The 16,291-nt window shown below is 42.5% G+C and overlaps 1 long non-coding RNA gene across 1 annotated transcript; it reads right to left on the bottom strand.

Moving 5' to 3' along the window:
* Nucleotides 1-47: 47 nt before the first annotated feature.
* LOC100549259 lies at nucleotides 48-1,414 on the bottom strand. Its single transcript, XR_004161710.1, has 4 exons — nucleotides 1,355-1,414; nucleotides 1,114-1,157; nucleotides 189-426; nucleotides 48-100 (listed from the first exon to the last, which is right to left on the bottom strand). It is a non-coding gene; the product is annotated as an uncharacterized LOC100549259 (long non-coding RNA).
* Nucleotides 1,415-16,291: the final 14,877 nt, after the last annotated feature.

A 16,291-nucleotide genomic window follows, 5' to 3' on the forward strand; every position in this document is an offset into this window, starting at 1 on the left:
CAGCGGGTTCATGGAGGTGGGTCATCATGGCCATGTCCTCAATTTTATCGTACTTGGGAGGGTTCATGGAGAAGATTTGATCTTCCTTCACGGTTAGAGTCTGCCAAAGAAAAGACAAATCCCCGCATGTCAGCTCAGAGACCACTGTGGGAATCAAATTCACATTGTATATCTTGCCTTTTACTCACTTCTCCACCTTCAGTCTTGACAGTGACCTTCCCAGATTCTTTGCTCTGGATTGTGCTTTTCACATAGGATTCTTTAGCGTGTACCACAAAGACAGATGTCTTGGCATCAAAAGGCTTGTTTTGAGCCTCAATTCTTTCCTTTTCTGACTTTCGGAGGTAAGGAGCTGCCTCCCCAAATATGGCCATTTCAGCATCTGATGACATGGCTGCAGTTTATGCAGTTCTGTGCAGTAGGGGGCTGAGAGAAACAGATATAGCAATGTGCTGAGTGAAGGAAGAAATGCCTTTGTACTACACATCACTTCACTGTGTTCTGCTCTATCCATTCTTGTGGTTTCCCTCTCTGTCTAATCTGTTTTTCCCCTACATTTACGTTCAATTTATTTAGATCTCAGATATAACAGAGGTCTTTGATTTAGATGTTTTTTACTTTCTTTCTTTTATTTCCAGTTTTCATGTTCCATTCTTTAGAACTATTAGATTTTCAGTAGCCTACAGAGGAAAATTGCTGCAAATTTAGGTTCTAGCAAGACATTCTCCTGTGTTGGAAATTGGGGCTCTAGTTTTTCTTGTTTTTCAGCCTTCTCCTTTTGATCTGATCCTTTGAGATTATGTTGTAACAAAATAAGGAAACTTGTCAATGCAAAATATTCAGAGCAATCTGAGAAGTGCATCTACTCTTTCATGAAGTTCTATTTGCTGGCAGTTTCTTAATATTTCTGTTTGGTAAGAAGCTAAATATTTCCCAGCAGGTATAGTATGTTTTATGAAAAAAAAAAAAAATGCTGTTTTAGACAGCAAACCCAAGTAGGAATGCACTGCATTAATTTGTACTGATCTAAGGGGTTGTAGCAAGTGCCCACATAGCTGCATAAAACTCTTCTTGGCGGGTCTATTCCTATGAATATGTAAATCAGAGTCTTACCTCTTGTGACACCAAGTGACTCACAGGCTGGATGCTGGTCAGTGCTGAAAAACAGAAATGACAGATTTGTTCTTATTGTTGCACAGAATGCCAAGGATAAACCACAGAGTGAAAACATGCAAGTGACTTGAAGGTAGAAAGAAAATTTCTGCTGATAGAAGCAGCCCTTTGAGAAAATCATTTCCACAGGCAGCAGGAATGCAAAGAGATTCTGCCAGCACCCAGCCAACTGTATTCCTACCTTGAAGATTTCTGTAGAGACAGGAAAGGCTTGTCCCAGCAGTACTTTTATAGGCTCTGGTCGGCACATGCAACTCCCTCCTCCTCTTTCTTAGGTAAAAAAAAAAATTGGGAAAAAATTGTTTGGCAAAGTTGACTGAGTACATGATTCTCATTCATGTTCATCATGGATATATTTAGAAATATTTGAAGTCTTACTTGCTACATGAATAAATCTCCTATAAATATTTTGACTGGGGGTCTGAAAGGAGGAAGTGCTGCCCAGCAAGTAGAGCAGGACTTGGAATTGTTGGCTTCTGTTCTCCTGACTCCTGAATTGCTGTTTGACATATAAGATTTGTGTGCCTCACGACTCAGCAGTAATGAGAAGGATAAATGTTACGAAGAGCAAAGAGAGAGATTCTATTCCAAGATATTCTTGCAGATAAAGACTAAGAATATCTTGAATAATCTAGATGCAAAATTTTGGACAGCAGTATCATGTTTATCTTACTGCAACTACTTACAACTCACTGTTTTTCTTATTTACTTTCAAAAGGTCAGGCTATTTAATCCATATATTTATATACATCTTTTACTATCTTCTGAATTGTCACAAGTTGGGGACAATTTCTAGTCACAACTAGAAATTGGATTTCAGAAGTATTTCCTTGCTATTCTCCATATCTGACTATGAGAGTTCCCTCAGACATATGTCTAGCAGAGGTTTCAGTCAAATTAGATCAGCAGCAATTACTGGCTTTTTGCTTTCTTTGTCTTTTAGGTTTATTGACAGTATTAACGCAGCACTCTATTGCTACTGTAAAGACCTTGAACAGTAGCTATGGTTTCCAAATTAAAGTTTAAGTGTTTAAGTCACAAATAGACCTCTTCCAGTCTTCCCAGCTTCCAAACACAGAGTCCACAGAAATGTGCAGAACTCCTGTGAAATTCAGAGTCTAGACAGGTCTAAGCTGTGGATGTAGACAAGACATATTTATTTCCTATAGCATGCAATGCAATTTCTGAGTAGTGTAGGCAGATTTATTCCACCAGATGCTTCTGTTAACATAAAGTAATAACAAAATTAACATAATTGTAATCCATAGCACACAATTTTAGATCAGTAAAGATGGTTTTTCTTAAAATTAGAATACCTTTTCATTTTAAAAACAACAGCAAAACATTAATTAATTTGAGGAAAATTCACTAAGGTTTTAGATGCTATTTACATAGAGGAAGAAGAGCACTTGTCGTGTTCTGATACATCAGTAACGCAGTATTGTGACTTAGGAAGGCACCTTGTTTGCCCATGTACAAATAAGTTCAGTTGTGTAGATAGCTTTTAGACTTAGCATGATACTTCTCAGCGGAGGGGAACATTAGATATACTTGGAAGAGATGCATTAAAGAATTGAAAATCATTCATGTATTTTTGGAATTCATAGGGCAATAGAGGCAATGTGATGTGTTCATATTCTCTGATGCTACAGACAGGCATTAGATAGAATTAATGTTTATCATCTTATGGGATGGGAGTAAGGAAAAAGATACGAGTAGAATGCTAGCTGTTCTATATAACCGAAGTCTGAGATTCATGAGTTTTCTGGGAATAACTTCTGGAACTTGCAGATCTGTAGTTTCCTTTTCAAAGAGTAAGGTGCACTCTACCATCTGAATTCCTTCCATGGAACAAGGATGAGCTGCTCTGACTTTTGACATGACTTCCAAGTTGTGCAGGAACGGAAAGCTTAGCAGCTGAAATCCATACAGTGGTAAGAAAACTGCCATAATTTTCATTTTGATTAAAGCAATACCCACTTACAGAGTCCTTACTTTGTCATTAAGTCTAGTATTAATTGAAAACGATTCTTGATTATCAGTTTGCTTTTTAGGTCCTCTGCACATGTTATTGAAGAGGATAACTAGGATTCCAGCACAGTGGTTCAAAGATCACACTTATAATATATCATCCTGTCTGTCAGTTTGATACTTTGTATTTTGTTTCACCTCCTAGGGCTAATAGGAATAATCTGGCATGGCAATAATTTAAAGAGGGAATTACATATGACTTGTCTCTCTTCTGTTCCCTGTGTTTTTAAACCTGGTAATAATGGGCCACTTTCTACAATCCATAGAATTCATTTCAGGAGATAGCACCTCACACATATTCTTTCTGCAGCAGGTGCACCATGTCTTGTGCACTGCCTTGCATCTTCCAGTCTAGCTTGGAAAAGTGACAGCGGGGTTTATTTCCATTAAGCCAGAAGCATTTTTTCTTGCTTTGCTGTATGAGAAGAGATGAAATGTTTCTCCTACCCCTGTCCTGATACTCAAAATACTGATTAGAAAAACAACAAAAAGTGCTCCCCAAATTTGTCTGTCCCCATTAGAAAAAGAAGTGGTACTTCATAGAACCACAGAAATGTTGGTGGGAAAGGACATCTGGAGGATCCTAGTCATGGTTTCAAATCAAAAGATTTGAAAACCTGTTGTAATGGCACACTATCCTCCTAGCAGAAAACAATGTGCAGGCTGAACATTCCAAGCCACCACTTGCAGCCACTGCCACTGTTTCATCATCTGATGCTCTCAGGAATTTGTCTTCATCATCTTTTCAGGTGCCTGTCAAACAGTTTTAGTCTACCACACCACCCTGCAATCTATTTGCAAGACTGAATGACTTGTATGCTGTATGTGCTGGCTAATTTAGTATCTCACCAACCCACTCTCTCCTGTTTCTCCACATTGTTCTTTAATAGGGGGGCAATAACACCTTCCTCATGTGTTAATCACACTCTAACATACCCTCATATACAATTTGTTTCTTTTCACAATATCAGCACACTGCTGGTTTGTATTCAGATTTGACATCTGCAGATTTGCCAGGCTTACACTCTGTACTATCATTATCCAGGTGTTGCTGAAAACACTAAGTATTACAGTATTGAACCACTGTATGTTATTGACTGCTGAGTATCATGCCACTCGTCACAATCTCTTGAACTCAGGGTTTGAGCCAATTTTCAACCCACCTAATTATCCATCCATCTATTCTATATTCTGCTGTAGAATACAATGTCAAAACCTTTAGTAATCCACTTCTTTTTTTTGCATATTCCACACTTACTATTCTTGATGGAATAGTAATGTTTTTCAATAAAACATTAGGAAGCACTTCTTTAGTGTGTGAGTGATAGAGCAGTGGCACAGATTGCTGTTGTGGAATCTTCTTCCTTGGAGATCTTCAAGTGCTGCCAGTACATGGTCCTGGGAACCTCCTCTAGGTGTTCCTGCATGAACAGAGAGGTTGGACCAGATGACCTCCGGAGGTCCCATCAATCCTTAACCATTCTGTGATTCCAGTGCAATTCATAGAATCATAGAATCACAAGGTTGGAAAAGACCTGTAAGATCATCCAGTCCAACCGTCTTCTCATTACCACTGCTACCACAAGCACTAAACCAGATCTCGCAGCTCCTTGTCCAGATACCTCTTGAGCACTGCCAGGGACGGTGACTCCACCACCTCCCTGGGCATCCATTCCAGTGCCTGACCACTCTCTGAGAGAAAAAGTTTTTCCTCGTGTCTAACCTAATCCTCCTCTGATACAACTTGCGTCCATTTCCCCGGGTCCTATCTGTTGCCTGGGAGAAGAGGCCAAACCCCTCTTCACCCCAACCTCCCTTCAGGACGTTGTAGAGTGCAATGAGGTCTCCCCTGAGCCTCCTCTTCTCCAGACTAAACAATCCCAACTCCCTCAGCCACTCCTCATAAGGCCTGTGCTCCAGACCCCTCACCAGTTTCGTTGCCCTTTTCTGGACACGCTCGAGGGCCTCAACATCTTTCCTGTAGTGAGGGGCCAAAAACTGAACACAATACTCGAGGTGCAGCCTCACCAGTGCTGAGTACAGGGGATGATCACCTCCCTGCTCCTGCTGGCCCCACTATTTCTAATGCAGGCCAGGATGCTGTTGGCTCTCTTGGCCACCCAGGCACACTGTCGGCTCATGTTCAGCCGAGCATCAACCAGCACCCTCAGGTCTCTTTCTTCTTCACAATCATCCAGCCACTCATCCCCAAGCCTATAACGCTGCTTGGGGTTATTGTAGCCAAAGTGCAGGACCTGACACTTGGCCTTGTTGAACCTCATCCCATTCATCTCAGCCCAGTGATCCAGCTTATCTAGATCCTCTGTAGGGCCTCCCTACACTCAGGCAGATCAACACCACCTCCCAACTTGGTGTCATCTGCAAACTTACTGAGGGTGCACTCAATCCCCTCACCTAGGTTGTCAATAAATATATTAAACAAGATGGGCCCCAGTACAGACCCCTGGGGGACACCACTCATAATGGGTTGCCAGCTGGACTTAACTCCATTAACCACTACCCGTTGGGCATTGCCCTCTAGCCAGTTCCTTATCCAAAGAAGTGTATATCTGTCCAGACCATGGGCAGTCAGTTTCCCCAGCAGAAGCCTGTGAGAGACTGTGTCAAAGGCTTTGCTGAAGTCTAGGTAGACTACATCAACAGCCCTTCCCTCGTCTACCAGACTGGTCACCTGGTCATAGAAGGAGATGAGGTTGGTCAAGCATGAACCTATCCTGGCTGGGCCCGATCCCCTGGACACCACACATGTGCTGTGAGATCTCACCCAAGATGATTTGTTCCATTGCTTTCCCCAGTACCGAGGTCAGGCTGACAGGCCTATAGATCCCCTGATCCTCCTTACGGCCCTTCTTGAAGATGGGAGTCACATCAGCAAGCCTCCCATCCTCCGAGACCTCTCCAGTTAACAGGAGCGCTGATAGATGGCTGAGAGAGGCTTGGCGATCACCGCCGCCAGCTCCCTCAGCACCCAAGGGTGTAACCCATCTGGTCCCATGGATAGATGGAGGAGAAGCTCTCTGCCTGTCTGCACCTGAATCTCTGTAGGGTCCCAGACTTCCAGATCAGGGCATAAAATACCCAGCGGATGACTGATCTGGCTATTAAAGGCAGTTGTAAAGAAGGTATTGAGGACTTCAGCCTTATCCTTGTCCTCAGTGGCCACATTCCCTACTGCATCAAGTATAGGATGAGAAATATCCTTGGTTCTTCTTTTGCCATTGATATATTTATAAAAGGATTTTTTATTGTCTTTTACTGCATTGCCAATCTGAGTTCAAGTTGGGCTTTTGCCTTCCTAACTTTCTCCCTGCATACCTTAGCTACTCCCTTGTAATCCCCCCAAGTAGCCTGCCCCTTCTTCCAGAGGACACAGACTCTCTTTTTCTCCCTGAGTCTCAACAATAGACACCGGCTCATCAGCACCGGTCGTCTTCCCCTACGGCTCGCCTTACGGTACACAGGGACAGCCTGTTCTTGCACCTGTAAGATTTCCGTCTTGAAGAGCGTCCAGGCTTTCTGGACCCTTTACCCTTGAGAAGCGACTCCCAAGGGACCCACACAACAAGCGCCCTGAGCAGATCAAAGTCCACCCTCTGGAAGTTCAAGAAAGTAGTTTTACTGGTCACTCTTTTGACTTCTCCAAGAATAGAGAATTCTACAATTCCATGGTCGCTCTGCCCAAGACGGTCCCCAACCTTCACTTCTCCCACCAGTCCTTCTCTGTTAGCGAAAACCAGGTCTAGCAGGGCACCACCCCTGGTAGGCTCACCTAGCAGCTGCATAAGGAAGCTATCTTCCACACACCCTAGAAACCTCCTGGACTGCTTCCTTTGTGCTCTATTATATTTCCAACATATATCAGGGAAGTTGAAGTCTCTCATAAGAACAAGTGCTGGCTATCGCATGACTTCTGCAAGCTGCTCATAGAATGCCTCATCCATCTCTTAATCCTGATTAGGCAGTCTATAACAGACCCCCACCAAGATGTTGCCCTTACAGGCCTTCTCCCTGATCCTTACCCGTAGACACTCCACTCTGTCATTCCCAACCCCAAGTTCTTCAGTATCAAAACATTCCTTAATATAAAGGGCCACACCACCACCCTTCTTGCCTTGTCTATCCCTTCTGAAGAGCTTGTAGCTATCTATCACAGCACTCCAAATTCAGTTGATTTTCATTTCACAGTGTTTCTTTTCTCTAATAATATCATTTAAATGATTTTCATCTTGCAGATATAAAATGTTTAAACAGTTGAATTGTAGCTAAAATAATAGAAAAGTTTGTAATGCCAGTTTTCTTTCTTGACCCATCTGGTCACCTGTTATGATGGACTGACAGCATCAGAAGACATACAAATAGTAAGTGATGTCATCAACTTGGATTTCTGCAAGGCCTTTGACACAGTCCCGTAACACATCCTTTTCTCCAAGTTGGAGAAATGCGGACTTGATGAATGGACTATCTAGTGTATAAGAAATTGCTTGTATGGTTGCAGCTAGAGCATCGTGGTTAATACAACAAAATAACAAGGGCCAGCAGGTAGAAACTGGAACACAGGAAGTTCCATGCTAACACAAGGAAGAACTTCTTTATTGTACAGTGATGGAGCACTGGAACAGGTTGCCCAGAGAGGCTATGGAGTCTCCTTCTCTAGAGATATTCAGGACTCATCTGGACTCCTATCTGTGTGACCTACTGTGACATCTGCCAACCCTCTCCAGCACTTGAAGATGTATTCCATGGAGACACTGGATTTGAGTACATCCAAATTCTTCAATACTTGTGTTGCGGTCTAACCCTCTAAGGCAGCTAAGAGTCACACACTGCTTGCTCACCGTCCCCAGACTGGATGGGGAAGAGAATTGGAAATAGAAAAGTGCAAGAACTCCTGGGTTGAAATAGAGACAATATGATATGTAAAGCAAACATTGCACATGCAAGCAAAGCAAAACAAGGAATTCTTTTTTTACTTCCCACTAATAGGCAAATGTTCAGCCACTTCCAGGAAAGCAGGACTCATCATGCTTAATGGTTACTTGGAAAGATGCCATCCCCTTCGACTTTGTCCTCCTTTTACTCTAGCTTTTATTGCTAAGCATGAGGCCACATGCTATGGAATTACCTTTTGGTGCATTTGGCTCAGCTGTCTTGGCTATGTCCCCTTCCAATGTCTTGTGCATCCTACTCATTGGCAGGGCAGATTAAGCAGCAGGAAAGTCCTTGACTCTGTGTAAGCAATATGCAACAACTAAAAGCACTGGTATGTTATCACCACTGCTTTAATTAAAAATCTGAAGACAGCTCTTACCAGGGAAAATGAAGGTGAAATATGTCTTTCAGTACCTTGCCATTTTCTATGTCTCCTGCCACCAGGTAACCTGCTCTGCTGAGCAACAGATCTACCTTTTATCTACTCTTTATTTTTGCTGATGCTATATTTCTAGGAGCCCTCTTATTTCTTTTAACATTCCTTTGCCAAATTCAACTCAAGATGGAATTTGATTTTCATAACTCCATCCCTACACACACACACATCTTTATAGTTCTCCTAGGTGATGTGACCTTTTGTTACCTCCCCTGACCTGCTGGTCATGCTCTTTATAATGCACCCCCAGGGTACCACTGGCCTTCTTGGCCACAAGGGCAAACTGCTGGCTCATGATCACCCTAATGGCCACCAGAACACCTAGGTTCTTCTCTACAGAGCTCCTCTTCAGCAAATCAGCTCCTGACCTCTACTGATGCATGCAATTATTCGTCCTCAGGAATAGGGCTCTACACTTGTTGAACCTCATCAGGTTCCTCTCTGCCCAACTCTCAACCTGTTCAGATTCTTCTGAATGGCAGCACAGCCTTCCAATATGCCAGGCACTCCTACCAGTTTCATATCATCAGAACTTGCTGAGGGTTTACTCTATCCCTTCTTCCAGGTCACTAATGAAGATGTTAAACAAGACTGGACCCAGTGTCGATCCCTGGGGAACACTGGCAGCTAAAGGCCTCCAACTAGAGTCTGCGTCACTGATCACAACCCTCTGAGCTCTGCCAGTCAGTCAATTCTCAGTCCACCTCACTGGCCACTTACCTACCTCACACTTGCTCAGCTTATCTACGAGGATGTTGTGGGAGACAGTGTCAAAGCCTTGATGAAGTCAAGGTATGCAACATCCATTCCTCATCTACCCAACTGGACATGACATCATAGAAGGCTAACAGACTGATCAAGTGGAATTTCCCCTTGGTGAATCCATGTTGACTACTCCTGATAACCATCTTCTCTTCCACTTGCCAGCTCCCTCAATAGTTGTGTGTGCATCCTATTAGACTCAATGGATTTCAGAGCGTTCAGTTAACCTATGTGACCTCTGATCAGATCCACATCAACCAAAGGGAAATATTCCATTCCTCAGACTCTCTCTCTTACCTCCAAGGTATGGTATTTTCATGGAGCAGTCTTAGCAGTAAAGGCTGAAGCACAGAAAGTTTTCAGTAAATCCGCCTTCATAGTGTCCTCTGTTACCAGAGCACTCATCTTATTCAGCAACAGACCCATATTTTCCCTAGTCTTCCTTTTGCTACTGGCATACTTTCTTATTGTCTTTGACATCTCTCACCAGATTTAATTCCATGTGGGCCAAAGCATTCCTTTTCACATCCCTGCGTGCCCTGAAATTGTTCCTATATTCCTCCAAAATGGCCAGTCTAAAGCTATGAAAGAGGAATGTCAGGCTCATGATTGCTGCAAAAATTCCACAGACAAGTCATAGGTCTCCACTATTGGGAATGGAGTAGGAAAGGTCATCTAGTTCAATTTCCTTGCAATGAACAGTGACATCCACAGTTAGATCAGGTTGTGCAGAGCCTGGTCCAGCTTCGCCATGAAAGTCTCCAGGGATGGAGCATCCACCACAGCTCCATCCCTGGAAACTTTCATGGCAGCCTGTGTCTGTGCCTCACCACCCTCCTTGCAAAAGACTCTTTCCTTATATCCAACCTAAATCTCCCCTCTTTAAGTTTGAAACCATTTCCCCTTGTCCTATCACCACAGCCAATGCTAAAGAATCTGTTGCCTTCTTTTCTAGAGCTCCCCGTTAGATATGAAAGGTTGCTATCTGGTCATCTCAGGGCCTTCTCTTCTCCAGGCTTAATAGCCCTACCTCTTTTAGCCTGTCTTCATAGGAGACATATTCCATCCTTTGGATCATTTTTGTGACCCTCCTCTGGACGTGCACCAACAGGTCTATTTCTCTCCTGTACTGAGGATTCCACATCTAGATGCAGTACTTCAGAATAGAGGGTCAGGATCACATCCCTCACCTTGCTGGCCACACTTCTTTTGATGATGCCTAGGATACAGTTGGTGTTTTGGAATGACAGGGCACACTGCTGGCTCATGTCCAGCTGCCATTCACCTGTACTCTCAGGTTCCTTTTGGCAGGGTTGTGCTCAGTTCTTTCACCCCTAGCTTGTATTGCTAGTGGAAGTTGCCTCAACCCAGGTGCAAGATCTTGCATTTAGATTTGTTGAACCCCATGAGGTTTTCCTGGGCCCACTGCTCAGCCTATCTATGTCCCTCTGGATGGCATCTTGTCCTATGGATGTGTCAACCGCACCACACAGCTTGGTATCATCTGCAAATTTGCACTTGACCTTTGTAATTGATGAAGATATTAAAGAGTATCAGTCTCAGCATTGATCCCTCATCACTGATCTCCATCCAGACAGTGAGCCATTGACTGAGTTCAATCCTGAACCCAGTTCTTCATCTATCAAACAGTCCACACATCAAATCCATATCTTTCCAATTTTGAGAGAAGGATGTTGTGAGATAATGTGTCAATGGTTTTACTGAAGTCCAGAGAGATGACATCAGTGACTCTTCCCTTGCCCATTGGTGCAGTGACACCATCATAGAAGGCCACTAGGTTGTTCAAGCAAGGTTTGCCTTTGGTGAGGCCATACTGGTTCTCTTGTATCACCTCCCCATCTTCCATGCACCTTAGCACAGCTTTCATGGGGATCATCTCCATGATCTTCTCTGGTACAGAGATGAGACTGACAGGTCAATAGTTCCTGCAGTCATCCTTTTTATCCTTTTTAAAAATTGATGTGATACTGCCTTTTCTCCAGTCACCAGAGACTTCCCCTGACTGCCATGACTTTTCAAATATTATCAAGCGTGTCTTGGTGACTACATCATTTTTCACTACTAGAGGTTTTTCAGACTTGACACTGTCTGACAATAGTGTGTCTGAATGTCTACATGGTGTTGGTATGGCTAACCTTTCCTTGAAAATTCCCATATCAAACTAGCCTGCTGGAAGGAAGATTAGCCCTGTCATTAATTAACCAAACATGTGTGAATGGGAGAGGTAAGGTTGAGGTCTCAAGATGACTGCAGACCTCTCTCCAAACACGTACACATAGTTAACACAAATGTATATGAAGGACGTACTTTTGTTCCATTGATGTACATGTTAGGTAGCAATATTCCCCATGTCTATCACAGTGCTTTCCTCTGGCTGTGTAAAGAGGGCAGGACACTGATCTACATTCCTAGTGCTTTTTCTTAGTTTGTACCACATCCTTTGTATAACATCCTTAAACATATACTTACATTCCCAGCATCATTAACTGCTTGAATCAGTCATATTTATTGGGATCCACCTATGATGGGAATTAAGGAAATTCAGGTGTGTATTATCCTTTTTGTCTCACACTAATTTCCATCAATTAGATTGCTCTAGCTTTGCCTTATAGCCATGCTTTCATATATCCTACCAAAAGAAGACATTATCCAGTATTTCTCAGTTTTCAGCACTCTGCAGCTGTCTATCTCTGCATACTCTGCCAGGTGGAGCACAGCTTCCGACAAAATTTAGACAGTTGTCATGTCTACCACATTATAGGTTTTGACTTTAGAATTACCTTACTCTCTCACCTTTTCCCGCTATGCTTTGTGTCCTCCGGCAAAGTATCAAATCTAGTTTAAAAATAGATGCTTGTGAATCCAACTGGGAGACCTACTGATGCTTTAGAAAAGAGTAGCAGGACTTCACCTCAAAGTACATACTCTCAATGTTGGATTTAAGAACTCCTCTATACATCTTTATTTTTGATACAGTATTTCCCAACTTTTGGGAATTTTTTGCTCAAATAGGCTTGCTCAATTGTCTTTATCCCCAAAAGAGACAGAGGACAGTCTTCAGTGGTGGGTTGTTAGAGTTAGGGTAGTATGGTTGGGTTGTGTTTGGACTTGATGATCTTTAAGGTCTTTTCCAACCTGAGCAATTCTATGATTCTACGATATAACCTTCTTTATTCTGTTAAAGGGAGAGACACTAGGACATATTCCCGTGGGATCTCTCAATCTGTTAGAAGTCACTGCTTCTTTTTTATCCCTTATCCTGACACATTGTCCCTCCTTTCCTGAAGTACTTGGTGGTTACAGACTTCCTGGTCCACATAATACATGTGCCCCCTTGCATGTAACCTATTAGGCCCTCACAGTAAGTCCAAAGATAGTAAGTTCAAGTTGTCTATAGACCTTTGTAACTAAAACCTTATTTGGTAAGAGCATACAGACCGAGTGGAAAGGTAAGCTTCTGCCAAGTGGAATTGGCAAGCTTCTGCACAGCAACTTGCAAGCAAGGGCAAATCATTTGCAAGCCTCTGAGTAAATAATTTTGTATGCAAAAGCATCTTCAAGCTTCTTTCTCTTACTCACTCTTTGCTTCTTGGAGGGAGGCAGAAAAATTGGTCTACTCTGTCCATAAGAACTGATGGAAAACATCTTGAATTAAACTTTTTCAGCTACAGCTGCAGGGGTTGGTAAGAGCAGAGATAACTGCATTGCCGTGATGTGAATGTTGCAAAGAGATGAGTCTTTGGTACTCAGAGTCTTTATTGAAGGAGAAGCTTTGGAGTCCTACCCAGAAGACCAGAAAATTTTGATCAGTTGATCTGAGCAGCCACCCTCTTCCGTTCCTACTGTACCAACAAACAAACAGGCTTAATTAAAGACTGCATTATTGGAAAGATGATAGGAAAGGAGTAATGTGTGAAACAGCACCAGTGTCTTCTTTCTCTTGAGACTGGCCATTTCCTGATTCTGCCTTTCCTAGAGTCAGAGTCTAGCACATACGTGTGCTTAAGAGTTAGCATTTGCTGGTCAGTGTCATTTGTTCACTATCCCCGGCAGCTGCTTTTTGCTATCCTGTTAACTGCACCTGGTCATTAATAATCCTCACAGATCCTTGAAAGTTACTCCTGAATAACTTTACACCTTCCTCTGACATCCTGTCTTCAGCATGACGTGTTCTACTTGCTGAAAATCAAGAAACTTCGCAAATATATGCCTCCTTCCCTCATCTGTCCAGGCTTCCATCAACCAAAGTTGTAATTTACTGCAGTTTATGAAACAGCTGTTCACTCTGGATGTATATTTTCTTATGTTCTTTGAGTAGACTGCAGAGATTTCACAACAAAGCTGCATTGATGCATAGATGGATGCATTAAAAAGAAGTTGTGTTTTTGTTTGTTTGTTTATTTTGTGAGATTTCAATATAATTAAGAATAATTTGGGGATAAGTCCATTTGATCCATCAGCTGACCACAGTGCTCTGATTAGTGAAGAATACACAGCTGTGCTTTCCATTTTGATAAAGAAGTTTGAGAACAGGTTTCAAGATTGAAAAAAAAAATAAAATCATCAATTCAGGTTTGCAACACCATTTTCAGTTAATATAAATACATACCTGCAAATTTTCAAACAGAATGTAAGGAGTTGCAGTCAGATATTCAACTCAAAAATCTGATCACATCTCTTTACCAGACTTTCATACTCCATCTCTTATTAGAGAAAAATAGCCTTCAATGAACAATCAAGCCTTATTCATGTCATTGTTTTTTGGCAGTACGCACATTTCTTCCAAAACAATATACGTGAAATGCAAGGAAAAACTCCTTGCACCTGGTGGATGCAAAGAAAAATGGCCTATTATGATCCCAGTGCTTCTTGTGGAGCAGAATCATTGAGAAAAACAAGACTGCTCACACACCAAGCAAAGCTGAAATGGAAAGTTTTAGAACTAGCACTCACTGATTACTTTTGCTAAACTAATGTATTGGTCCTTAAACTACTACATTGATCCCTATTGCTAAACAAATGAGCCTGTATCAGTGTGGCAGCAGAGGCTGCATCTTCCCACCAATATTCCATTACATTTTGTTGATATGTGACAGATGGCAGCAGAGGGGCAGTCTGACAAAATGATGCCTGACATGGAAGTGTGTATGAAACAAAAGTCTGTCATTGAACTCATCCATGTGGAAAAAATGGCACCCACTGACATTCCTTGCTTCTTGCTGAATATTTATGAAGACCAAACAGTCGATGTGAGCACAGTGAGGCCTTGGGTGGTGTGCTTCAAGAGGGGCAACTGTGGGTCATCTTATCTGGCGCAGATTTTTATGAGCACCATGTTCACTGGCTGGCAAAAATGCCAAGCAAATGGTGATTACAATGTTGAAAAATAGTGTTTTGCAGTTGAGAATTTGCTCAAATAACATTATTGTGCTCTTCGTATCTGTTGTAGTTTCTGTGGAAATAAATAGGAGGCATTGCTTTCAGAACAACTTATGTATATGTGGTCCTGACAAGCCAAAAGGTTGGACATCCATGCACCATAACATGTCGTTTGCAATTTTCCCACTTCTGCCCAGGCTTCTTGTTAAACTAGAGAGCCTTGGACAAACACAAGTATCGCAGGATATCATTGGATACCATGAATACCATGGGACTATCCAGAGCTGGTGCTAATCCTTCTTCCATGTTGAACATCAAGATATGTTTCCTGATGATTCAGAACAGCCTGCGGTTAGCACCCACCTTTATAATGTAATTTTCTACTGTCAGAGAATATCAGGACTCTGAGTATGTAATAAAGCAGATACACTTTAGGATAGTTTGGACTGAAGCTTTATTAACTATGATCATAGAGAGAGAATGCTCAGGCATCATTTCTCCCCAGTGCCCCTATGTTCTATCCCCACAGATTGCAGAAATCTGGATTGCATCCCATTTCAAAGAAATGAAAGAGATAAGGAACATCACTGTAGTGTTTAGAAAGCCAGTGTGTGTTTTTGAGAAAAAATGGACTTGAGATAATCATTTATATGTTAATGAAGCCAAGGACACATTCCTGGGAGGGATGGACTTCTTAGGTATCTTGTTAACTGCCACAGTCATAGAATCATAAAATCATAGAATGGCTTGGGTTGGAATAGATCTCAAGGATCATCAGGTTCCAACCACCCCACTACAGGCAGGGTTGCTAACTGCTAGATCACATAGTAGATCAGATTGCCCTGGCCTTAAACACCTCCACGGATGGGGCGTCTACAACCTTTCTGTGCAGTTTGTACCAGGGCCTCACTATCCTCTTAGTGAAAAACTTCCCCCTCATATCTAATCTACATCTTTCCTCCTTTAGTTTAAAACCATTCCTCTTTGTCCTATCACTATCTACACATATAGAAGATGATTTCCTTCCTGTTTATAATCTCCCTTTAAATATTGGGTAGCCATAATGATATCTTCCCACAGCCTTCTCTTTTTCAGGCTGAACAGCTCCTTCAGTCTATCTTCATAGGAGAGGTGCTCCAGCCCTCTGAGCATCTTTATGGCCCTCCTCTGGACACAAAAACTTGACAACTTTTCTCTGTTGGGGGCTTCAGACTGGATGCAGTTCTCTAAATGGGGCCTCACAAGGGCACAGAAGAGGGGGAAAATTCCCCCTCTCTCCCTGCTGTCCACCCCTCTTCTGATACAGCCCACATTGTCTGTTGACCTTCTGGTTGCAAATGCACACTGCTGGCTCATGTTCAGTTTTTCATCTACCAGAACACCCAAATCCTTCTCAGCAGGGCTACTTTCAAGGTTGTATACATCTCTGGGATTGCCTTGACCCAAGTGCAGAACCTTGCACTTTGCTTTGTCGAACCTCATTAGGTTAACAAGGGCTCAACTTTCGAGTTTGCCAAGGACCTCTGGATGGCATCCTTT

Source organism: Meleagris gallopavo, chromosome 20 (assembly GCF_000146605.3).
Source record: "Meleagris gallopavo isolate NT-WF06-2002-E0010 breed Aviagen turkey brand Nicholas breeding stock chromosome 20, Turkey_5.1, whole genome shotgun sequence".
NCBI classification, from domain to species: Eukaryota; Metazoa; Chordata; class Aves; order Galliformes; family Phasianidae; genus Meleagris; species Meleagris gallopavo.